The sequence below is a fragment of the Silene latifolia genome, chromosome 10, assembly GCF_048544455.1.
Source record: "Silene latifolia isolate original U9 population chromosome 10, ASM4854445v1, whole genome shotgun sequence".
NCBI classification, from domain to species: Eukaryota; Viridiplantae; Streptophyta; class Magnoliopsida; order Caryophyllales; family Caryophyllaceae; genus Silene; species Silene latifolia.
The window spans coordinates 108,672,888-108,699,200 of NC_133535.1; the positions used below are offsets into that span (position 1 = coordinate 108,672,888).

Consider the following 26,313-nt stretch of genomic DNA (forward strand, 5'->3'; position numbering starts at 1 on the left):
ATAACTAAACTAAACATAATGATTAAATTGAAATAACAATTAAACTAATTAAGATAAGAGAGTAAGAAGGGATAATCAACAAGAGAAATAAAGAGGAAAACAATTAAGGAAATTCCAAAGTTTAAATTAACTAAATAGAAAGGAGAGAAAGGAGAAAAGAATTACAAGTATAGATCCGGAATAAGAAGAACAAAGCAACGTAATAGAGGTTCAAGCTGTGAAATGTTCCGAACCCTTAACCTAATGAATGTTTTTCTCTTATATAGTAAGAGATTTTATTATCTAATAGTATAATATAGCTAAATATAATAAAACTCGACATAAATCATGCGCGTCAGACTTGGTTTTGCTCGATCGAGCAACATAAAGTTTGACGATCGAGTATTTTTTCCTCAAAAACTCTCGACTGATTAAGTAAGAGGTCGATCGAGAGGTTGAAGGGGTCGATCCCTTCGATCGAGCAGTGTTCAGTGCGTAATTCCTGCCTTGCGCACTGAACTTCAAACGGCCGCTATTTCTTCTTTACTTGTCAGAATCAAGCGATTTTCACGGCGCTGGAAAGCTAAGAAGATAAGCTTTCACCTCTAGTTAGAATTACTTGAATATCAGTTGTAGAATTCGAGATATGGCTCTTCAAAGTACGCACCAGTAATTTGAAGCTCTTATTTTGCTTGCCTAGCATCTTTACTTCTACGCGCATCACCAAATAGTAGTTTCCAAGCTCCGACTCAACTCATCTCCTAAATGCATGCATAGGGACATGTTCTAAGCTTGATTCCGCTTCTCTTTTCTGCAAATAGGACAAGAGAAACCAAAGTAGACAATTCGGGGGACATTTGTAGCTTAATACTACGAAATACGCATAGAAATGCGTGCAAATACGGTATAAAAAGTCTATATAAAATGCACGCATCAGTGTCATTGGTAGACGCCATCTTGAAACTGTTCGTGGAGAAGTGTTTCACCCGTCAAAAGTGCCTTAAAACAAAACGAAGTTGGTGAGAATAAGGCAACGACATTATTATCTTTACAAAACTGAGCTACTGATAATAGGTTTCGAGATATAGAAGGAACAACAAGAACATTATTAAATAAAAGAGATTTAGAAGAAGAGGGAATAGAGAAAGAACCGGTGTGGGTAATGGGCAGGGTTGACCAGTCACCTATGATGAGATCGTCGGGTCCGTCATATGGTGTACGAAGGTTAAGATTGGCAAGGTCGTTGGTGATGTGGTGCGAGGCACCGCTATCTATAAGGTAGGACGAGTTGGAGGTGGAGGGCACAGTGGCAGTATGAGCATAGGGACGGTTCTGTATCGGAGGTGGGGGTGGGAAAACGACATTAGGATAGTCTCGTTTGAAGTCGGGACAATCACTAATGACATGACCAACAGTCCGACAATAATGGCATTTGTCTTTAAACGGTTTGGGGTTGTATTTGGTTAGGGTCTGATTGCGGTTTTGGGTGGGAGGAGGTTGTAGGAACGGGCTTGGGAGGAGTATAGGTGTTTTTTGGGTAGTGAGAGGAGTTATGATTGTGAGAAAGGGTGTTGGCGACATGGGCTGATGAGGGAAAGGAAGTGTGCGAGGGTTTATGCTTGACAGTTAATTCATGTTGAATTAACTTTTCGTGAAGAGCTTCGAACGATATTGGTGTGTCACTAGCCCGTATCGCATCGATGACGGGTTTGTATAAGTTTTCAGGGAGGCCTTGGATGATTTGGATGGTAATGTCTTCATCATCCATAGGCTTACCGAGTTGGGCTAGTTGGGTGGTACATGCTTTAATGGAGAGCATGTACTCGGAGGCGGAGTTGTCACCGAGTGAAATATTTCGAATGCGATCCTTAATTTGAAGGATATGCCCACGGGATAGGTTGGCGTAAGTGGAGGCAAGGGTTTGCCAAGCCTCATGAGAGGTGTTGGCATCGAGAATGATGGTGGAGACGGAATCATGGAAGGTGGCGGTTAGGGCCCCGAGAATGAGTTTATCTTTCTTAAACCAAGTGATGTAGGCGGGGTTAGGGGTAGGTTCAGGGGTGGGTTTGGCATCAGTGGCTGGTGGTGTGATCGTGGGTGATGGAGGTGGGTTTGTTCCATCGAGAATGGAGAAGAGGCCGTAGCCTTGGAGGAGTCGGGTAATCTGATATCGCCATGAGCGATAGGTCGAGGGTGTGAGTTTGATACATGTGGGGAACGAGATGGATAGAAGTGGTTTCGTGGGTTCATCAGCGTTCAGGATGAGTGCGTTGGTGGTGGCTGCCATGGGTGATGCATGAAGAGCAATAAGGACGATGAGGGTTAGGATCGTGATGGATCGTGAAACCATGTAAAGAGTATAGATTAAAGGTGTATTTTGCATATTTCTCAATAAATAATTACAAGCTATTTATGCTAATTACAAGAGTATAAACATGATGGAGAGTGTCGTTGGGGCTCTCAATAAAACACATTTATATTTCTCAACAAACAACTAGTTAGTGATTAAGTCGAGGTCGATCCACGGGACGGTGTGCTTTGGGTTCTAAGTCTATCTATCTCAATTTATGCTAGTGTCACAATAGGTTTGGGTTTGTAGTTGTGTTCTAAACTAATGAAAGCAATAAAGTAAAACAAGCAATAACTTAAAAGATGTAAACAATTAATAAAGATACTAGGATATCATGGGTTCATAGGGGATTCATGGGAGTTGATCATACAAACATGCTCTCATTTATATAGCAAGCATTTATTATTGTGATGGGATCGAGTTGGTGTATAAGCTTACAATCCCTTAGAAAGTTGGGGTCCCGGAGCCGAATCGATTAGATTGTACAACACCTACAAGTCGACTTAGCCCTTCCTATTCAACTATATGCATGGTCTAATGAGGCTCGAGTTGGTGTATAAGCTTACAAGCCCCATTTAAAAGATAGGTGATGGATAAAAAAATGCAAGGATTCATAGGCTCGCATTTCATCGAACATAACATGTGCATAAGTTGAAATCACAACAAGCAAGTAAATTAATTATGAAAACATATTAGATTAAGCATGAATCAATCCCCATGTTGGTTTCCCCTAATTCCCCATTAACCTTAGTTAAGGAAACTACTCACTCATTATCAAGTTTAACATGCTTACAAGGTTGTCAATCATACTAGCAAGGCAAAACATGATGAATAAATGAAAGTGATTAACAATAATTAAACAAGGTTAAGAGAGAATTATACCTATGAAGATGATTCCAAATAATAAAGCAAAGAATAATAGAAGTACTTGATTGATTTATGAAGAGTTGTCAATTCTCCAATAACCCAATAATCTTCAATCACCCAATAACAATAAAGCTTGAACAATAATTAAGGAAAGATTAATATGTAATTTGTGGAATGATTGAGATTTATCTATTCTAATCTACTCCTAATCTAATCTAGGAGGATTTCTATTATGAGAACCTCCTCTTGGTATCCTCTTGATTATTACAAATGGAGTATATATAGTGGTACATCATTAGGTTAAGCAAGGGTAGATTAGTAAATAGCATTGCTAACTGTTGAGTAGGGAAATGCAAGTCCCGAAGGAAATGCGCATACCCCGTTGCTACTCCTACCACGATCCGCACGTCTTGAGCTGTAGCACGGGCTCTCTGACAAAGTATCCGAGCGGATTGGCATCGGGACGCCCGGATCATAGCGTTTTGAGACACACGTCTTGGGAGCAAGACGCTCGGATTATGGCGTTCTGAGACGCCCGTCTTGGGAGCAAGACGCTCGGATCACTGGGCATAGTGCTTCTCTCTTTTTTAATGTCTAACAATCCGCTCGTCTTGAAGGGGAGACGCTCGTCTTGAGTCTGGGGACGCTCGTCTTGAGTCTCGGGACGCGCGGATTGGCGAACAGCTTGTCTATTTGAGCTCGGATTGTAAAACGGGCGTCATTTCCTCATCCGGACTCCTATTGGAGTGATTCAAAAGCCTAGACCACTTGATTTTTCGACGACGTTTCATCTAGCATACTTTCAGAGCCAAAAAATAAACTCTTGGTTTAGGTTCCGAACAATTTCTTTATGTAATGGCTTCCTTCTCGTCATCCTTGCTTTTAAGCTATGATCCTTCTATATCCTTGCTTTTAAGCTATGATCCTTCTATATACTCTATATTCCTACATCCTTGGTCATCATTCATGCCTCCTCTTCATACTAGTCCATCCAATATCATCAACAAGCTTCCAAATATGCACGGGAGACGGGAATTACGCCTCACTGTCTTCTTTCCTATAAAACATATGAAATGCACTAGGAAATCGAAATAGGAAGGAATTGACGGATAAAATGGTCATGAAATGTTATATTAGTATGCAAAATAGGTTCAATTAGGGGACTAAATGTGTGCAATTAAGATTCACATCAAACATCCCCAAACTGAACCTTTACTCGTCCCGAGTAAAGAGGTGACTAGAACTAGACCTTTATTTAAACTATCCTAATAATAAAACCGATGTGAGACAATTTGCGGGTCTCAATCCACCCCTTCAACTCACAACAAGACAACCATGAGGTAGGATGCCTTGTTTCAAGGCAAGGTGGGACTTGCCAAAATGGCGACACATCCAAGCATTAAAGCACACAAAACAAGTAATCGATGCATCTACAAAAATGAATAGCCACTTTCCTCATCTAAGTGGCGGAAATTATCTACAAGGGAAGCAATCTAAGGGTACACACTCCATCATAGATATAGTTTCTTCAAACTACTAAGTCTAGAAGGATACCAACAAATCACCTCCAAGTTGTGTCAAGTTAGGGTACCTTTGTCCTCAATTATTAAATGCTTTCGTCAAGAGTAGACTCCCTATGGTACGGTGTTAGAAACACTGGAGGATCGCGGAATTCCCCCTCTTGCCTAGACAATAAGAAGGGTCGTCCCCTCTCTACCATGCACAAAATTGGATTCGATGGATAAAGGGATCATTTGTATTTGAGTTTCATATGGGAGTTTGCTTTTGTTTTTGTTCCCCCCCCCAATTTCTTCTGGCATTTGACATTTGAGAACACTTTCTTTTTGCCATTTCTTTGATGTTTGGCAATTTCAACACTTGACAATTTCAACTTTTTCTTGCATTTTCTTTTTGAACATTTTCAAAGTCACCCCATTTGTAGTGAGGGTGCTCATTTTTTAAGCATGGGAGTTTTCATTTTTGTTACTCCTCTTTTCTTTTTGATGCAATTGCAAACTTTTTCATTTTCATTTCAATTCTTGAACACAAATTTGAACAATTTTTGTGCCCATTCTCTTTTTTATGACAAAATATGGTAGAATATGGATGATGGTTGTATGGTTTCAAGGGTCACCTTGGAATAAACGGTAGCCAAGGAGTTATAACACCACAAGGTACTCTTGACTAGGCCTTAGTCCATGGGTTAAAAGATACTAGTATGACACATCCTAGGGTGTCTTGAGGGTATTCTAGCAAACAAAGTCTCAAGGAGAAAAATTATCTTCAAGGGCCTTATATACACTTGTCAAAATTCCAAAATAGGCATTTTCACAAAATTTTCTACCATGCAACTACATGCTATGATGCAACTAACATATATACAACTCTAATGCATATGCTTCTATCAACTATTATGCCATATAATCTAAATGCAAACTCTTAACAACACATTGGTTCATACCGCATCAATCAAAATATAGCCACATAATCATTAACATAGAGAGGAAAAAGGATATTGGAAAGATCATACCATGCGGTCTTCATATTCCTTATGCCTCGGATGTGGCGTACTCGATCAATATGATAGGAGGACGAACAAACACATAATATACAATACTACACTACAAATTAAAGAACATATTTTTGGGATTTTTGGAAATTTTTCAATTTTTATACATTTTTGGAATATAAATTCCCATCCCCCACTTTATTTTGGACATTGTCCTCAATGTACATGTAGGAGTAGGAATGAAAAATAAAGTACATGTTTTTGGATTTTTGATTTTATGGAAATGAAGTACAATGATATGAATGAATGCATGCTCTAACTAAATGCAATTCTATATGACATATATAACAAATGAATGCAATCTAAACTATACTATATGATGCATGTTTTCACCTATGATCAAACCTCCCCAAACCGATTTAAGCACTATTTCTAGTGTAGAAAGGAATAGGTTTGGTCATTAGTGGCTATACATGAATGCAACTAAGTACATGCAACATGTGAGATATATTACAATGCAGACTATACTATATGAACTAACTAATGTAATATGAAATATTTCACAAATGCAAGCTAAATGTATATGTATATAACTAAATGCAAGTCTAAATTTAATGCAAAGTCAAAGGATAGGATATCTTACAAATGGTGGTTTGAGGGAGGACTCCACCAAACTCATTCCTTGTTGCCATGGTTATTGATGTTGTCCATGTTGCTCAATGCTCTCAATAACCGGTCAAAGGCTTTTGAATGGGCTTCAAATAAGCACAAGTAGAAGATTGACGATGTCAAAACGTAGTTTAGCCATCTTGGCTTGGAATAGAGCTTGCCAAACACTCTCCTATTTGTTTTGCCCTTGGCACTTGGCTTCTTACAATGCTTCAAACCAACAAGCACATGATTCTTGTTAACACAATGTATGAAGTATGGCTCATATTCATCTGGAGACTTCCACTCACCAACTTCTTCTTCAATTTTGTTGATGATGATAGCATTTGGATTTATCAATCCTTCAAGAGTAGAAGGAGAATTCTCATGGCATTGATGACGGGGTACCTTTGGAGTTGAAATTGTGGGTGTCAAATCTCCACAAGTAAGTTCATTCGCAAGTTTGTTCCTGAGCTTTTCCACCAAGTACCCTTTATATGATGTTTTGACCTTTTGGAAAAGGTCCACCATATCATCTCCAACAATCATAGGTTCCATGGTGGGTGCGAAAAGGTCTTCATGGTCAATAGGAAAGAGACATTCATCTTCCTCATGGAAGCATACCTCAAACTTCTCAAGGATGGGTTCCTCAAGTGAGGCAATCTCACAACTCCATTCATCTTCTTCATTCCATAAGTCCTTGCAAGACACATATTCCGCATAAGCTCCTTTCTTAGGCTTGTCATCATCGCTATCTTTATACGAATCATAAATAGGGGCTTCACTCCTCTTCATTAACTCTTTCTCCAACACCTCAATGTTCACATCAAATGATACACTCGCATACTCACAAAGGCTAAGAGTATTTGGCTTACTCAACCACATGTCTTCTTCATCTAATACCACACTTTCATACTCACAAGAGCTCAAGGAGATTTGCTCTTCCCATTTCTCATCAAAGGTAACTCCTTCAAACTCGCATTCATGATCAATGTCTAAGGAATGGTGAGGAGTAGTTATTTGGGCTTCTTTCATTTGGGCAATTTGAATTGTCAACTCCTCACCATGGGTAACAATGCTTTGAAGAACATTGTCCCTATTTTGGCTCTCCTCTAGCACTTGTTTGAAGAAATTTTGTTGATCTCCCATCATTTAAAGAACCATACTTTGAATGTAAAATTCATGCTCATCTTCTTGTTGTGGGTGGGTGTGAAAGTGGTTATATTGTGATATTTTGAATTGGTTACAAAGTAGGTATTGGGAGGGTGATTGTTGTGGAAATTGGATGTGGTGATTTTGGTGGGAACATTTGGGGTAGTAGTTAGGATTTTTATTGTATGAGTAGTAAGGAAGGTTTGTGTTGACTTGCTCCTCAAACTCCCCATACCCATTGTAGTCATAATCAAAAGATCCACCACATACTCCATGTACCAAGTCTTGGGTCATCATCATAACCAAGATAAATATACAACTACAAACATGGGAACTGCAATAAAACGGTAAAAACGAACCTTGAGGAACAAGTTCCTCAAGGTTAAAGCACAAATAAAAATAGACAAACAAGTAAGAGCTTAATCACATAACACCGTCCCCGGCAACGGCGCCATTTTGATGGAGAGTGTCGTTGGGGCTCTCAATCAAATACATTTATATTTCTCAACAAACAATTAGTTAGTGGTTAAGTCGAGGTCCATCCACGGGACGGTGTGCTTTGGGTTCTAAGTCTATCTATCTCAATTTATGCTAGTGTCACAATTGGTTTGGGTTTGTAGTTGTGTTCTAAACTAATGAAAGCAATAAAGTAAAACAAGCAATAACTTAAAAGATGTAAACAATTAATAAAGATACTAGGATGTCATGGGTTCATAGGGGATTCATCGGAGTTGATCATACACACATGCTCTCATTTATATAGCAAGCATTTATTATTGTGATGTGATCGAGTTGGTGTATAAGCTTACAATCCCTAATAAAGTTTGGGTCCCGGAGCCGAATCGATTAGATTGTACAACACCTACAAGTCAACTTAGCCCTTCCTATTCAACTATATGCATGGTCTAATGAGGCTCGAGTTGGTGTATAAGCTTACAAGCCCCATTGAAAAGATAGGTGATGGATCAAAAAATGCAAGGATTCATAGGCTCGCATTTCATCGAACATAACATGTGCATAAGTTGAAATCACAACAAGCAAGCAGTTTAATTATGAAAACATATTAGATTAAGCATGAATCAATCCCCATATTGGTTTCCCCTAATTCCCCATTAACCCTAGTTAAGGAAACTACTCACTCATTATCAAGTTTAACATGCTAACAAGGTTGTCAATCATACTAGCAAGGCAAAACAAGATGAATAAATGAAAGTGATTAACAATAATTAAACAAGGTTAAGAGAGAATTATACTTATGAAGATGATTCCAAATAATAAAGCAAAGAATAATAGAAGTACTTGATTGATTGATGAAGAGTTGTCAATTCTCCAATAACCCAATAACACCCAATAATAATAAAGCTTGAACAATAATTAAGGAAAGATTAATATGTAATTTGTGGAATGATTGAGATTTATCTATTCTAATCTACTCCTAATCTAATCTAAGAGGATTTCTATTATGGGAACCTCCTCTTGGTATCCTCTTGATTATTACAAATGGAGTATATATAGTGGTACATCATTAGGTTAAGCAAGGGTAGATTAGTAAATAGCATTGCTAAGTGTTGAGTAGGGAAATGCAAGTCCCGAAGGAAATGCGCATACCACGTTGTTAGTCCTACCACGATCCGCACGTCTTGAGCTGTAGCACGGGCTCTCTGACTAAGTATCCGAGCGGATTGGCATCGGGACGCCCGAATCATAGCGTTCTGAGACACACGTCTTGGGAGCAAGACGCTCGGATTATGGCGTTCTGAGACGCCCGTCTTGGGAGCAAGACGCCCGTCTTGGGAGCAAGACGCTCGGATCACTGGGCATAGTGCTTCTCTCCTTTTTAATGTCTAACAATCCGCTCGTCTTGAAGGGGAGACGCTCGTCTTGAGTATGGGGACGCTCGTCTTGAGTCTCGGGACGCGCGGATTGGCTGACAGCTTGTCTATTTGAGCTCGGATTGTAAAACGGACGTCATTTCCTCATCCGGACTCTTATTGAAGTGATTCAAAAGCCTAGACCACTTGATTTTTTGACGCCGTTTCATCTAGCATACTTTCAGAGCCAAAAAAACAACTCTTGGTTTAGGTTCCGAGCAATTTCTTTATGTAATGGCTTCCTTCTCGTCATCCTTGCCTTTAAGCTATGATCCTTCTATATACTCTTTATTCCTACTTCCTTGGTCATCATTCATGCCTCCTCTTCATACTAGTGCATCCAATATAATCAACAAGCTTCCAAATATGCACGGGAGACGGGAATTCCGCCTCATTGTCTTCTTTCCTATAAAACATATGAAATGCACTAGGAAAGCGAAATAGGAAGGAATTGACGGATAAAATGGTCATGAAATGCTATATTAGTATGCAAAATAGGTTCAATTAGGGGACTAAATGTGTGCAATTAAGAGTTACATCAGAACACCAGAGTAAATATAGTAAAAATACAAACACACTCCTTGATTATACAAGATGAATAATCTTGAGGATCAATTAGAGTGATTAGCTAAATATACAAGATTATATTCCTTGATTTGTGATATGATTTGGTTGACTTGTTTTGATATTCTTAACAATATTTGTGTATGTTACTTAACTATCTGATGAATCACTTAATAAGATAGTATTAGTAACTAATTGAAATTAAATCACAAAGTCCACTACACGTATTTTCAAAATTATTAGTTACTTTATAGTTGTTGACAATTTTACCTTTTCCAAATACAAGAACTTTCATTTTTCTATAAGCCCAATTAAGACGTAACACAATTTAGTTATCCATGCAACGCACGGGCATGAAATCTAGAAATAATAATAATAAAAGCTTGACACTCTCTCAAATCGTTAAAAAATAATTGTTTTTGCTGTTAAAAATTTTATTCAATAGAAAAAATTAAAATAAACGAAAATCAGTCAAAAGACCATAAATTAATTAGGATTCCAAGAAAACATAGGAAGAAACACACAGTCCCCATTATTCCCGAATTTCATTTCCGTCGTTCCAACTCCATTACACATTTACACCGGAAAAAACAAAATTTCAAGTTCATTTCAACATCTTTTTTTTTTAAGATTTCAAACTCTCATAATTCTTATCTTAATCAAAATGAAAGAAATTAGCAGCAATCTGATGCGTTCTCGACAGGGTAATTTATTTATCAAAGTAAGTGATCATAACCAATGAATATGCAATTAATCAAACAAAGATTAATCAAACTAACACAAGTTTCAAGCAATACTAAAATTACTAATTCATAATTAGTAAGAGTAATTTTGCATAACGAAAGGAGACAAAACTAGATGAGAAATTACTTGTGGTGTAATAGATTTCGGCTGTGTTAACTCTTGACTTTCGATTAACCGCAAATCGGCAAAGAAAACCCACAATTTGATTTTTTGACGATTCTCAGATTTATTTTATCTTGTTCTCCAATAACACAAGAAAATTTTAGTAACAATTACCCCATAATATAGATGTTTTTTTCCTTTAATTAATTATGGTAACTATCTTTTAGCTAGTATAAAAGAAGACCGAATAAAATCCTGTCAGACCGACCCGACTGAGTAACAAGACCCATTCGGTGTAGACCCTACACGGTCAAGTACACCACTTACTCGGCCGAGTACCACCTAAGCAGGCTAAGATTTAAACTCACATATTTCTCTTTCCTCGACCACACGGACGAATCAGGCCCACTCGGTCGAGCACTAGCCCTATACTCGACCGAGTAACCAATTAGAAATTCAGAGTATTACATTACCTTTTTATGAGAGTAATAGATTCGGGAGTAAATATATAGTTACTATGTACGAAACATAGAAGAGACTACCATACATATTACTACTCTATTAATTTCTCCTTTTACCCTCATGGGCTGTTTGGATATGACGATTTCATTTCCAAATTTGGATTGGGCCAAATCTGTTGTTTGGGCTGATAACCGTATTTGGATTTGGATTTGTAGCAAATCCTATCAAATTCCACACATTAATAAAACCAATCATTCTAAATACACCCTCCTACCCCCGTATTCTCAAATCTACATCAACAACATCAATCTCATGCACTCTCTCCTATTACGATCCAACCTCAGTTTCACCCCCAAATTTCTAGGGTTTATGCTCGATTTCATTATCATCTACATCAATCAAATCAAGTATGTTTCCTTCTCTTCAGATTTTACAATGGTTTATGTTTCCAATTCATGAATTAATCGCATGATGCGTATGATTTCGGCGATTTTTTTGTCGATGTTGCGTTTTTGTTTGCTAATTCTTTAATTTTCGTGTTTCGATGTAGTAATTTTCTTGTTTTTCGTTTGTAATTTTGATTAATTTCAATTATTTTTCTGTTGGTGCTGCGATTTTCTGCCTTAGTTTTGATTTCGTAATGATTTGTGCTTTCTTAGTATCATTTCGATTGATGCTTTGATTTAAATTAGTGGCGACGCTTTCACTTTCTGATGATTTTGGTCCATGGTCTCATGATTTCGACTTGTTCCTCCTGGTTTTCTGTTCGAAAGACAAGAGATGGTTCTGTTTGTGATATTTATTCCGCTTTTGTTTATGTTTTTCAATTGTTCTATGCTTCTGATTTGCTTCAATTTGTCGTAAATGTGCGCCTTATTTGCCAGTGAATTGATAATTGAATGCTGATGGAATGAGTAAAAAAAACTAAACCCAAGAAAACGAACGCTATTTACATGTTATAAACTCACTATAATTTTTCAGATTTGCGGGTATTGAGTAATATGGCTGGTAATAATGAACGGGAATCAGTGAAACGTGTCAGAATAGAAGAAGATGATGATGATATGGAGCTTTTCACGCTAGTTGTGGGTTGTGTTGTTGTTATAGTAGGGGCGTTGAATTACCAAAGGTATAAAGTTAGGGATTTGGCTTGGAACGAACACGAACATTCACAAAAAAGAGCAATGTGGATAGATACATTAAGAAACAATAGAAAATGTTAAGAGCAATTGTGTTACGATAGGCATTGTTTTGAGAAATTATGTAGGATTCTTAGATCAAAGTGTTCCGGGTGTAATTCCGGAGCAGGATTTGTTACCACGTAAGCTTGTAGAATGATGACCTTCCTTGACTCTTCCAATTGTTCCGGGTGTAATTCCGGAGCAGGATTTGTTACCACGTAAGCTTGTAGAATGATGACCTTGCTTGACTCTTCCTTTCGGCCTCTCCTGAAACAATGAACAAACTGAGGGCTCGGCTTGGTACCGAGCGAACTCACTCCGACGCTCAAGTCAGTAAACTTAAAAGGGATTAAGTTGTGTGTTACTTGGCACAAAGTATATTGTAGAGAGATAAGGGAGTTTATACCAGATTAGTATGTTTAGTTGATTATTTTCGGATCCTTTCCTCAATGAGGGTTGAGGAGTATTTATAGACTTTCACCTTTTGTCACGTAGTGGCCAAGTGGCCAAGTGGCTAGCAGGTGGAAAGACTGTTCTACCCTCGGCCGGGGGACCCATGGCAGGCCGGCTGGCCCTGTTGACTCCATGCCGAGGGGTCTTGGATGTGAGTACGCGGATGTGTATCCCGGCTGGCTAGTTGCCTAGCCGAGACCCAAGTGACAAGCCGACAGGCTGCGTCGGTTAGGCTGTCTAATACATTGACTTGCTGTGGATATCTTTGACCTTGCTCAATATGTTGACTCGGTCAGCGGGTGCAGAATATGCCCCGTCACAAAGGGTGGGTTAGTGACCTCTAGAAACGTGACTAATGAAGAAGTTGTCGCATTTTTTCTCCACACCCTTGCTCACAATTTGAAAAATCGAACTATTCAAGCTCTTTTTGCACGATCAGGAGAAATCGTGAGTCGCCAATTTCACACGGTGCTCCGAGTTGTTTTAAAAATAGGAAAATACTACATTAAGGAAGTTGATACTACCACTAGTTTTGTCAATGATCCAAAATTTAAATGGTTTGAGGGTGTGGTCGACGCCCTTGATGGCACTCATATAGATATGACTGTCCCTTTAGAGGATCGAGGTAGGTATCGGGATAGAAATGGTCACATTAGCACAAATGTTTTAGCAGCTTGTGATCCAGATCTCTGTTTTACATATGTTCTACCTGGGTGGGAAGGGTCCGCTTCTGATCAACGTGTCATCTGCGACGCTCTTCAAAGGCATGCTTATAATCTTAAAGTACCAAAGCATAAGTATTTTCTTGTGGACTTGAGGTATACCAATGGTGAAGGTTTCTTAGCTCCATATAAAGGTACAAGATACCACTTAAATTTATGGCGAGGGAACACCTCAACAAATTCCAAAGAGCTTTTTAACTTGCGCCATTCGTCAGCTCGTAACACAATTGAACGAGCATTTGGTTGCATGAAAAAGCGTTGGGCTATTATGAGGACCAGTAGCTTTTATGGTAAAAAAAACACAAGTCAGAATCATAAATGCTTGTGCCATTCTACACAACTTCTTAATATTTGAAAAAATGGATGAAACGGCTTTAATGAATGACGTAGAACAAGATTTACAAAATGCAGTCTTACTAGAAGAGGATGGTGGAGAAGATTATGTAGTGAGTGTTAGACAAACAGAAGAGTGGAATAAGTTTAGAGACGATCTTGCAGCAAAAATGTGGAATGATTATCGAGCTAGGAGGGGTATCTGACTATACTCTAGCTCCATAAAAAAGAGGAAAATGATGGTGGTAAGTAGTCATTAAAAACTCTTCATTTTAGATTCTTAAGCATGCTTTTAACTGCCAATGCCACATTTCTATTTGGGTAAGTTTTTGTGAATGAAAGTTAGAACATAAAACAAAGAATTATGTCTTTCCTATATAAATTTGTTGCTAGGATAAATTTGTTGCAAATTTAAATCGCTTTGTTTAATGTTGTAGATTTTTGACCTATCTTTTTATAGGTGATGGCTGAAAAAAGAAAGCAAGTTTGGTTCCTACACAACCCAAGAAGAGAGAATATATTTCTTGGAATAGCCAAATGGATGATCTTTTAATCTTGGTGTTGTATAATCATGTAAGTCAAGGAAACAAGGGAGATGGGGATTGGAAGCCTCAAGCCTACCAAGCGGTGGTATATGAGGTAAGAAGCAAGCTAAATGTATCAGTTACTACTGAAAATGTGAGGAATCGTGTCAAGATTTGGAGAAGGCATTATGGAACAATCATGGAGATAAGAACAAAAACTAAATTTAAGTGGGATGAGGAGAGGAAGATGGTGTTAGTACCACGTGACGAGATGACTGAATGGGATACATATACGAAGGTAATGCGCCTGCCTTTTATTCTCTTATTTAGCAATGCTATGGTTGAGTTATGTAGGGTATGTTTTCCTATGAATCCTGATTTAATTATAACAGTACTGATTGATCGAGCCACACAGATGATGTTAGTTCAACCAGAGTTTGATTGTGGTGTTACTGTAATACAAGTAAGGCTAGAATGTTTGGCTGACTGTAAATTTTCACTACTAGGGAGAATATAGGTTACAGAACCACCAGTTTGATGTGCTGTTTGATGTGCTGCCGCAACTAAGGTGAGAATGTTGTTTATGACTAATTTTTCGGCGCAGGCAATAACCATTACTTGTGCATTGTTTCCTGCTGCTAGAGCTGATATGAACTCTGCACTGTTTGGTTCATTCTCTTTTCTTTCCTATTAAAATATCAGACACTACGCCAAATCTGACCATCAATAACGAGCGTATCACAACGGTTTAATGCATATAAAAACGACACTTAGATTACCGTTTTCAAAATATTGGCGGAAACCTAGACCGCGCTAATAAGAATAACGGTTTCCGTTGAAAACCGTTGTTATTATAATGTGAAAACGGTTGTTTAACAAACCGTTATCAAAAATGTTTAACGGTTTTCAAAAACTCGTTATAGAATCACCCTTATCAACGGTTGTTAGACAACCGTTACCAGTTTAAGAAAACGGCGTTTCGAAAACCGTTACTAAATTAACACCAGCAACTGTTTTTGGTACCCGTTGTTATGTTATAGCTACGGGTTTCTTGTAATCGTTATCATTTTCTATTATGAAAGAATGGTTCCTCTGTACCTGTTGTTATTTATCATTTACGGGTTAAAAATAACCGTTGTAAACTTTTTTTCAATGTTTAATATTCAACCAATGCATGTATGATAAATAATGAACCGTTATATGCATTGTTTTGTTTGACCATTATTACTATCCGTCCTTTATTATATTCACACATGCATACATATTTTCCTATAAATATCACTTATAATGTGATCAATTAACCATATCCACCAATTCAAAGTTCAATTAATACACAACTTCGATCACCATGTCGTCGTCGTCTTCTACACCCGCTGAATCACAATCAAATACCCGCTATGTCCATCCTATTACCTATATTATACACAACCTTCCAATCAAATATGATGACAATGGTAAGGCTTTTTCGAGAAGTTTTACTTGGATGAGATATATGCTTAATAAAGGTGGTTATACGAAAGTTAAAAAGGTCTACCCAGCTTGGAGTAAAGTTCATGGTTTTCTTGGTTACGCAATGATCGAGTTTGAAGGTTTTGGGAAGAAGCTGGAATCTTTTCGTCAAGCGAGAAAACTACAGGCAAGATATGAGGATCATGATGCTGGGAAGAAAAATTATTATACGGATGATGTATTATAAGCGCAATATTTATGGATTGCAACCGATTGTGACATTAATCTATTAAGAACATATTGGCACTATATTGACACTGTGCCTCGTTCATGGGAGGCGAAACAAGTGCCTCCTAATAATCCACATATTGAATTCCCAATATTTATCTCAATCGCAGGGGAATTACAAGGTGATTATGTTGATTAATTATTATTATTATTATTCTAATTAATGTTGTTAAAACCTCGCGTCTTTTAATTTCTTGTTATGTATGTGTTTTTCTTGAATATGCGTGGTAGTGTATTTTATTTTCTAATTATTTATTGCAAGTTACGTAGGTTTAAAATATTTGTTAATAAGTCAACTTTTACATTAATTAGGTAATTAATGTTTAGGAATTAATTACTAACGGTTTTGAAAAAAATTATAAATGTGACTATAAATGTTAAAGCATCCTTTACTAACATCCATTAATCAAATCACAATATTTCATCCTCATTAGACAAATTTGAAACAACATGGCAATGAGCCCTAATTTTATCAACAACGAAGAATGGCTTACACAAATGATTGCAGATGATGAGAAGGTTCTCGCCGGGCTTCCCGCCGATCAACACCCATTAATCAAGGCATCCCTTTAACATCAACGGAATTATTAGATTAAGAGGCGTGAAGCAGTCCGGCTTGTCAACCAAGCCTCATCATCATCATCATCTTCATACCCTCGTCGGCCTATTACTCGCAACTTGGCTGCAGCGAGAGATATGTTGAGTTCTACTCTTCCAACCTTATTTTCACATGCAAGTCGTGTCCTTGCATATATTCAATCTGTTATTGAAAAATATGAAGCCAATGACCCAGAAGTTAGTGGTATACCAGAGTGGCGTAATTGGTGGCAGGTTGAGAAGCGCGTTTTACACTTAACCGGGGTTGTTCCGGCTTATTATACATCTTTTGATTTCATATAAATGCTGTAATGTATTTGGTTTAAAATTAAATAAAATGATCATTTTGAAAGTGTTGAGTTATGCTTGTTTGATTTGCTTCTATTTTTGAACTCCATATATCAGTCAGTAATCAAGATCAAGATTGCTGCTACATAATACTCATTAACAACGGTTCACCTACAACCGTTGTTAATTTGTTCATTAACAACGGTTCACCTACAACCGTTGTAAAGCGGTTCATCAACAACGGTTCACCTACAACCGTTGTCAATCGTGACTGTTAGGCCTGGAAATCCGCAGACGTCCCTGATCAGTATCTCACCTTAACCTGACCATCAGTCTGTCAGGGTGTCAGGCTATCAGGACGCATGAAGATAGGCGCCAGGCCATGGAGAGGACAACGGTCAAAATATCAGGACGATATCAGACCAAGAAGACATATTACAAAAGGAATATATGCGCAGCATTGAATAGGAAGATCTCACAGTAAATGCAGTATTTAAGGGCGTAATATTGACAATTATTGCGGATAATTAAGGAGAATAATCCACATTAATGCCGTCATCATACATCCGTTCAGCAAGAGCTTATATAAGGGATATTTGGAAATCATTTGAGGGATCATCACAAGACAAGACAACATACTACATTCACATTTCATTCATAGATAATTACGTCCAATTGTGCTCAATACATAATACAATAGTGAAATCCTCTCCTGGCTTGGTGCCCGTGGTTTTTTCCCATTTAAGGGTTTTCCACGTACCAAATTCTTTGTCTTATTGTTGTTATTTTTATTATATTTACAGCTTTATATTTAACCCTGACGACCTGACTAATAGACCATTTAGAGCTAGTTAACCCTACTCAAATCTACTCTGACCTGATTTCGACTTGCGCAAAATCCACAAAAAATAATTGGCGCCCATCGTGGGGCATCTAGCTCTTTAAATCCTTTTTTCTTATCTCACAAAAATTCAAAAATCCTACAAAAATGGCCCAATCTACGATTGAAGAACAACTGAACGCAACCCTTCAACAAATCGCTGAGTTGGAAAGCTTGAAAGAAAAAGTGGCCCAAACTGAAGCAGAAATCTTGCAATTAAGAGAATCTGAGTCGGTTCTGAAACAAAATTTAGAGAAAACCCAAGGAGCAGGCTCTAGATTCCAGCCAGGAACCCCATTTGCATCAATCATCAAAAACATCGATTTCTTCAGTTTTGGGAGCCCAAGTGGTCCTAAATTTATCAATGTTGATGGTGATGATGAACCAAAAAACAACAATGAGAAACCTGATGAGTCCGCAGCAGCCATCATGATGGCAGTAATCCAGGAGATCAAGAAACTCAATGAAATATTCGACAAGATACCTGGAGTACCAGCCAGCATGGAAGAAGCTGCTCCTGACAGCTATGCTGATTCGCCTTTCATAGACAAAATAGCAAAAGTGGATTTACCAAAGAAGTTTGTGATCCCATCCATGAAAATCTATGATGGAACCACAGATCCACAAAATCATGTGGCTCTGTACAAGCGAAAATTGCTGGCTGCATCTATTCCCAGCAAATTCAGACAAGTTTGCATGTGTAAGGGATTTGGAACGACCCTGACTGGCCCTGCTCTACAATGGTACATCAACCTGCCAACTGGGAGCATCCATTCCTTCGCCAACCTGATCAACAGCTTCAACCAGCAGTTTGCGAGTAGCAGAGAGTTGGAGAAATGATACAGTGACCTTTACCGAATTACACAGAAGCATGATGAAACTCTCAGGACATTCCTTGCAAGATTCAACAAAGAGAAAGTATCCATTCCCAGATGTGACGTTGGAACAGCAGTGGAGGCATTCAGGCATGGGTTGCTACCACACAGTGACTTATACAACGAGCTCACTAAGTATCCCTGCCATACCTTCGAAGACGTCCAGGCCAAGACTCTTGCTTTTATCAGGCTAGAAGAAGACAAGAGCTATAAACTTGGATCACCCAATGGACCAAAGGATTACGAAAAAAGCAATAGGAAAAGCAACAAAGGAAACAACTACAGGCCTACTCCATATTCCAGGCCAGACCATTCAGAAGTTAACCTGGCTCATGAGTATCATGGTAAGGCTAAAGTTTTTCCACCTATTTCCGAACATAACTTCAGTGTTGATATTGCAGGATTAATCCAGAGACTTGACAACATGGGAACAGTGGTTAGATGGCCCAGGAAGTCGGAAATTCCCAACCCTAGAAGGGACAATTCCAAATGGTGCGAATTCCACATGGACATTGGACACACAACGGATAACTGTTTCACCCTGAGGAAAGAAGTGGCTTATCTGCTGAAATCCGGATACTTAAAAGACCTAATCAAGACAAAAGGCAGGAATGCCGAGTAGGGCAAAGAAAACCAGGAACACAAGCAGGGTCGCAGCCTCACTCCACCACCTCCAATCTATGAAGTAAAATTCATATCTGGTGGATCAGAAATCTGCGGCCTGACCAGTTCAACAACAAAAAAGATAGCCAGGACGCCAAGGACTGTATCACCCTGCAAACCGAATCATATCCCAACAATCACCTTCAATGATTGTGACCTGGTGGGCATCCCTGATGTTCATCATGACGGCTTGGTAATTTCTATGAAGATTGGAACCGCCACAGTAAGAAGGATCCTGGTAGATGGAGGCAGCTCAGTAAACCTGATCATGCTTGACGTGCTGAAAGCCATGAAAATCAACGAGGACCAAATCACCAAAAAATCCAGCGTCTTGGTAGGGTTCAGTGGAGAGACCAGAAGCACTCTAGGAGAAATCCACCTTCCAACCTACGTTGAAGGAATCTCATCCTATGACAAATTTGGAGTCCTTGATTGCCTGTCATCTTACAACACAATCTTGGGTAGACCCTGGATTCATAATGTCAAGGTTGTTCCATCAACCTATCACCAGTGTATCAAAATACCAACAGACTAGGGCATAGCCACAATCAAAGGGGATCACAAGATAGCCCAGGAATGCTACACAACAGCCTTGAAGCCTTCCCAGGCAGGTAAGTCCCTTGCATAGCAATTACAGTATCCTGTCAGGAGCACTTATATAGCACCTCCCAGAATGGAAACAGATCAGGTAATTCTGGACCCTGAGCACCCTGACAGGTATGTTTTAGTAGGATCTGACGCCCAGATAGTGTCAGACACAAATTGGTAAAGTTTCTTAAAAATAAATCATCTTGGTTTGCTTGGTCACATTTTGATATGACTGGAATTAGTGCTGATATAATTAAACATAAACTCAATGTTGACCCATCTTTTAAGCCTGTACAACAGAAAAGACGGAAATTTGCAGCTGAAAGAAATGCCATAATTAATGAGGAAGTGGAAAAACTCTTGGATATGGGAATGATCAGGGAAGTAATGTAACCTGAGTGGCTGGCTAACGTGGTTGTTGTGCAGAAAAAGAATGGAAAGTGGAGAGTCTGTGTTGACTACACTGACCTGAACAAAGCTTGTCCCAAAGATCCATTTCCTTTACCCCATATTGATGCCATGGTAGACGCCACACCAGGCCATGAGATGCTGACATTCATGGATGCTTCCAGTGGATTCAATCAAATAAAGATGCACCCTGCTGACCAGGAGAGTACTGCATTCATTATAGACTGAGGCATATACTGTTACACTGCTATGCCTTTCGGCCTCAAGAATGCAGGGGCAACATACCAGTGCCTGGTCAACATGATGTTGTGGACGCGGGCCACGGGGTGCGCTTGGGACAAGCGTTTGCATTTGTGTAGTCGCCACCAATTTATTGTGGAAAATTGGAAACTGTTCGAATACCTCGTGTCATGTCAAGACACAAAGTAATGACATGAACACTGATGCGTGTCATTTATATGATGTTTTACACCTCATTTTACACGCATTTCAGAGCTCATTTATGTAATTTATGCTACTATTCTCCCTATTTCCGTCTACTTTCGTATTTTTGTACATTATTGCAGAAATGTGAAGAATCCAGCGGAAATTAAGCTAAATCCGTCCCGGAGTACCTTGCATTGCATTTGACGTGAAGTATTTACTTAAGGAACGAGCTTGGTGCACATTTCGAGGCCCGAAAGACAAATCCACGAGAATTTAAAAGCGGACTGTCAGCTACATCAGTCGATCGACCGCTGCCCTTAGTCGATCGACCAATGCACGACAAACAGAAGCTACTGTTTAGAGCTTACTAGTCGATCGACCGGTCACAGTGGTCGATCGACCAAGCCGCTGCTTTGACGAGAATTAAAAGATCGAGAATAAGAAAGCCCATTGTGTTTTAGGTTTTAGAATAAAGTTGCGTACGTTTACCTATATAACGTAACTCATTCCTGATGCTACAATCATCTAGTTATCATCCAGTTTTCATTCAGTTCTTTATCAGTTTTAGAATATCAAATAATTAGGGTTCGGAATATTGTTTCGTATTCAATACAATTTTCGTTCGTGCTTTTAATTTTTCCGTTACAATTCCTCTTCACGGTACTATCCTGCTCTTATTTCAGTTTATTACTTTATTTGCATTCATAGATATAGAATTTCTAGTTAGTATCCCAAAAGCCAATTATCGTTTATGTTATTTGTTTATTTAGCCGTTTTAATCATGAATTCTGTAGTTTTATTAGTCAATCTTATTGTTGTTCTTATCGTAGACATGAGTAGCTAAATACCTTGTGCTAGGATGTAGGGAACTGTAGGTTAGGCGGCATTAGAATTAGGAAGCCCTAATCGCGCCATGGTCGATCGACTGGGTTCCCTGGTCGATCGACTGGCATCGTGAGATTTATTTTCGTTTTAATTGTTTATCTTGCTTAATTCGACGAATCGAGTGCACGCGACTAGTTGAATGTTTAGGAAATGACCGACCCATTAGATCGAAAGATAGGGAAAGTTTAGGTTTTTAGTCACTTTTCAGGACGAAAGTCAGTATTAGTGATATTAGGGACTTGTAGCTAGATCGAAAGATGCTACCTGTGAGAGTGGACCGAGAGGACCTCTTATTTTCCCGTCTCACGTGATTGTTTTAGACCTACCTAGTTTGCTGCCGCTGAAACTATAGTTATCCGACCATCCTTGCACTCTTTTAATACCTGTTTTCATCCGTTTATTTAGTTTATTGTCTTTTATTGCCATTAGTATAGACCAATTCAATTCAAACCCCCACATCCGTTACTTTAAGACTGAAATTAGACAACTATCAATTACATCTGGCTCTCTGTGGTTCGACCCGACTGCCGCTAGCTATAGTCGTAGTTGGAATTATAAATTTATTTTTGGTGCACACAACGACGGGCATCAAATTTTGGCGCCGTTGCCGGGGAGGCAATTGTTCTAATTTTTAGTTGTTTTATTTTACTCTGTTTCTTAGTTTAAGGGACATTCGTTCCTTAAACTATTCTCATATTCTTTTTGTAGTTTCTTCTTATGCGCAGGTCACAGGGTGGTGAATTACTACCGTTCAATCCTGAGATTGAGAAGACTTTGCGCGAGTTGAGACGATCATCTAGGATGTTGCCGACAGAGGAAGAGCTGAGTACTCTGTCTAGTTACTACGAAAACGAGCTGTTTGAGGAGGATCCACATTCATCTCCTGTTTCCACTTCATCAGCTGAGACTGTCACTTCTCCATATTTTCCAGAAATGGCTGAGGAAGCGAGCATAGCAAGTCACTCTGAGCCGACAGCTGCAAATTTATATAAGGGGTTCGAATTACCGGGAGCTGATAGAAAATTCGAACCGAAGCCTTCTTATATCAACTTGGTTGAGAAAAACCAATTCGGGGGAGCTGCAAATGAAGATGCAGCCAAACATATGGAGATATTTATTGATTATTGCTGTTCTATACCCCCACCGACCGGTGTGACCCAGGACCAGGTGAAGGAGACAATGTTTATATTCTCACTCTGAGATGCTGCAAGGGAGTGGTACAGAGACCTGGACCGAGCTGCTAATGGGATCACCGACTGGAATTCGTTGGCTTTGGCATTCTATAAGAAGTATTTTTCTGCCTCAAAGACTAATGCCATTAGAGCTCAGATCACGAGCTTTAAACAGGGGCATGATGAGAATTTTCATGAGGCGTGGGTGCGTTTCAAGAAGCTGGTGCGAACTATTCCGCACCATGGGTTTGAGAAATGGAGCCTATGCAATCAGTTTTATAATGGGCTTTATGACGATCAGAGAGCTATCTTGGATGCGGCAGCTAGCGGCAGATTCCAGGAGAATATGGGGGAAACTAAGGGGTGGAAGATCATTGATGACTTGGCCACCCATAAAGCTGAGTATGGAAATTCTCGGGGAAATCAAAGGAGAGCTGTTGAATCTCCTTCTGTAGCTGCATTAGAGGCTCTCACGGCGAGATTTGATAAGTACGAGTTGGGAGGAGCTTCAAAAGGAGGGATTTATCATGTAAATGCTGTTTCAGATGATCCTTTCGTCTGTAAAAGATGTGGAGCTGAGGGACATGTTTCAGACAATTGTCCTAGTCCCTTTGAGTCTTGTGCTGCCTTTCGACATTATAGGCAGACAAACACTTACTATGAGCCGAATGTCCATCTAAACTTGAGGTGGACTAGCCAAAATGTCCTAAATCCAACTCCACCTCCACAGCAGCAGCAGCAGCAGAACTATGTGCCCCCTCATAAGCAACAACAGTTTCAAAAACCTCCCTACGTGCCACAGCAGCAGCAACAATCCCAAGGTTCTGACCTTGCCGAGTTGAAGAATTTGTTGTGTAAAGAATCCCAAGCTAGAGAGGCCGGGATGAAGATGTTAGAGAGCCAAATCGCTCAATTGGCAAGCAAGAATACAACTCGAGCTCCGGGCCATTCACCGACTCAGACGGATCAAAAGGAGACCCTTAATGCCATTACCTTGAGGAGTGGGTCTACCCTTGATGGGCCCGCTATGGTCGAGGATGTCCCTGAAAAAGATGAGGCGGAACCAAGCAAGAACAAAGCTGTGACGAATAATAGCAAGAAAAAGGCGTCTACGAGGTATATCAGTCGATCGACTGATATACCCAGTCGATCGACCAGTTCGCGACAAACAGTAGTCCCTGGTCCTGTAGATTCCAGTCGATCGACTGCACTACCCGGTCGATCGACCGAAAACGTTGCTGATGGTGATTCTTTTCGTCCTCCAATGCCCGATAACTTGAGGGACCACTTGTTTCGGGGTACGATTGCTCCGAAAATAGTGAGGCAAGACCCAAATGCTGATGGGTCAGTTCCAGTTACGAAGTACGACCCTATGTCGATTAATGGTTCACATTTGAGACGGTCTGAAGAGGGGTCAAGCTACAGCAAGGAGTAGGTTGTGGACTTTCAGCCTAAGTCCACCGATGCTGGCATGAGAGATTTAGAGGAGAGGGCTAAGTTACTTCTTACAGCCCCTTATCCAGAGAGATTAGTGCCGACAAAGGAACAGGTATCATTTAATAAGTTTGAAAATGTTATTCGTAGCTTAAATGTGCAAGTTCCTTTTCTTGAGTTAGTCAATCAAGTGCCTGCTTACATGAAATTCATGAAACAACTTTTATCTAAAAAGAAGTCACTTGAAACTGTGCATACTGTCGCACTTACTGAGGAGTCATGCTCTTATTTGACCCACACTGCACCCCATAAGCTAGAAGACCCAGGTAGCTTTTCAGTTCCATGTAATATTGGTACCTTCTCAATTGAGAAGGCATTATGTGACCTAGGAGCTAGCATTAGCGTCATGCCCTTGAGTCTTGCTAGAAAGCTGAAATTGACTAGGTTTGCAGTAACCAACATGACAGTACAGATGGCTGATCGAACTGCGGTCCAGCCTATAGGAGTCTTAGAGGACATTCCCGTGCAAATAGGAAATTTCTTCTTCATTGTTGACTTCGTTGTACTAGATATGCCCGAGGATGCCCACATTCCTATCATATTGGGTAGACCATTTCTGCACACTGCTGGTGCAGTTATAGATGTTGGTTCAGGGACTTTGACCTTCAAAGTAGGGAAACACTCCATTGTCTTTGCCCAGCCCGCTAAGAAGAAAGACCCCATGTGGCCTGTAACTTGTAATACGGTTTCTGAAAAGAAATCTTATTTTGTGCTTCCTGATATGCCTGCCTCTATTCCTATTCCTGTTGTAACCCCTCCGCCCCAGATTGGGAGCAAATTGGAGGAAGACTCGTCTATTTCTACTATTGCAGGAGCTGGTTTGGGGAAGGAAGAACCGTATGTTGCTCCAGCTGTGCAGGAGCCAATCGTCTCAAGAGGCGGCTTAGGATGTCTTAGCTATGGCACTGATGAGGAGCTTGATGATGAGCCAGTCAAAGTAAGGGAGTCCGACTTGGACTTTGATGAGCCAGAAGAGGTCATTGCTTGGGAGGATGTTGAAGCTGCTGATCCGTTGAGTCCTGCGGATGTTGAAGTTGAGAAGAATGCAGCTGAGAAGATGAGCACTGTTGAGGCTACTTCTTGTAGCCAGAAGCCAACCAAGTGGGCCATCCCGTGGCCGTTCTTGATCAACTACTAGTTGATCGAATGCTTCATAAACCATTTATTTTATTGTTTTGTTAGACTATTTACCGTTTTTCGTGTGCACGAGACTTCGCATTTTAATAAGTTTGCTTAGGATTTTATACATTTTAGACTATTGCTTTGGGTTGTGTGCAATTTTGGGCGCGTTATTATGTGCTTTTGCAGGTGTATAGACCAAATTAGCTCAAGTTATTGAGCTAATTCGAAGAAATCAGAAAGTTACAGCAGGTTTTCCAGTCGATCGACTGCTTCCTTTGGTCGATCGACTGGGTTGCGAATTCCAAAAGCGCCTGTTGCTGTTCACCGTGGTCGATCGACTGGGAGATGTGGTCGATCGACCGCCAGAGCTGTTGTACCTGTTTTCGATCATTCCCCTGCTGTGTTTGATCGATTTGCGGAGTCAAGGGAGTATTCCCTTCACTTTATTCTCCGCTTAATTTCTGATTTCTTCTGTTTTTCTTATTTTGCACATAATTTTGCGTTTCATAATTGTTTTCTCGTTTTACGCGCGGTCTCTTTTGTTTGTCTTTCTAGGTACTTATTGGTAGCACTGCTGGCTACTGAAACCTCCTAGCTCACGCTGGTTTGGGGAGGTTTCCTTTTGCTGCGCTTAAAGTCTTGTGAGTTTCCGAGTCTTTATTTTATGTCAAATTTAGTTTATTTAACACAAATTGCCATTTCCTTTCTTATTTCATT

The 26,313-nt window shown here is 39.6% G+C and overlaps 1 non-coding gene across 1 annotated transcript; it reads right to left on the minus strand.

Moving 5' to 3' along the window:
• Nucleotides 1-23,122: 23,122 nt before the first annotated feature.
• On the minus strand, nucleotides 23,123-23,229 carry LOC141609750 (small nucleolar RNA R71). The gene has a single exon (XR_012527664.1). It is a non-coding gene; the product is annotated as a small nucleolar RNA R71 (small nucleolar RNA).
• Between the last annotated feature and the right edge of the window lie 3,084 nt (nucleotides 23,230-26,313).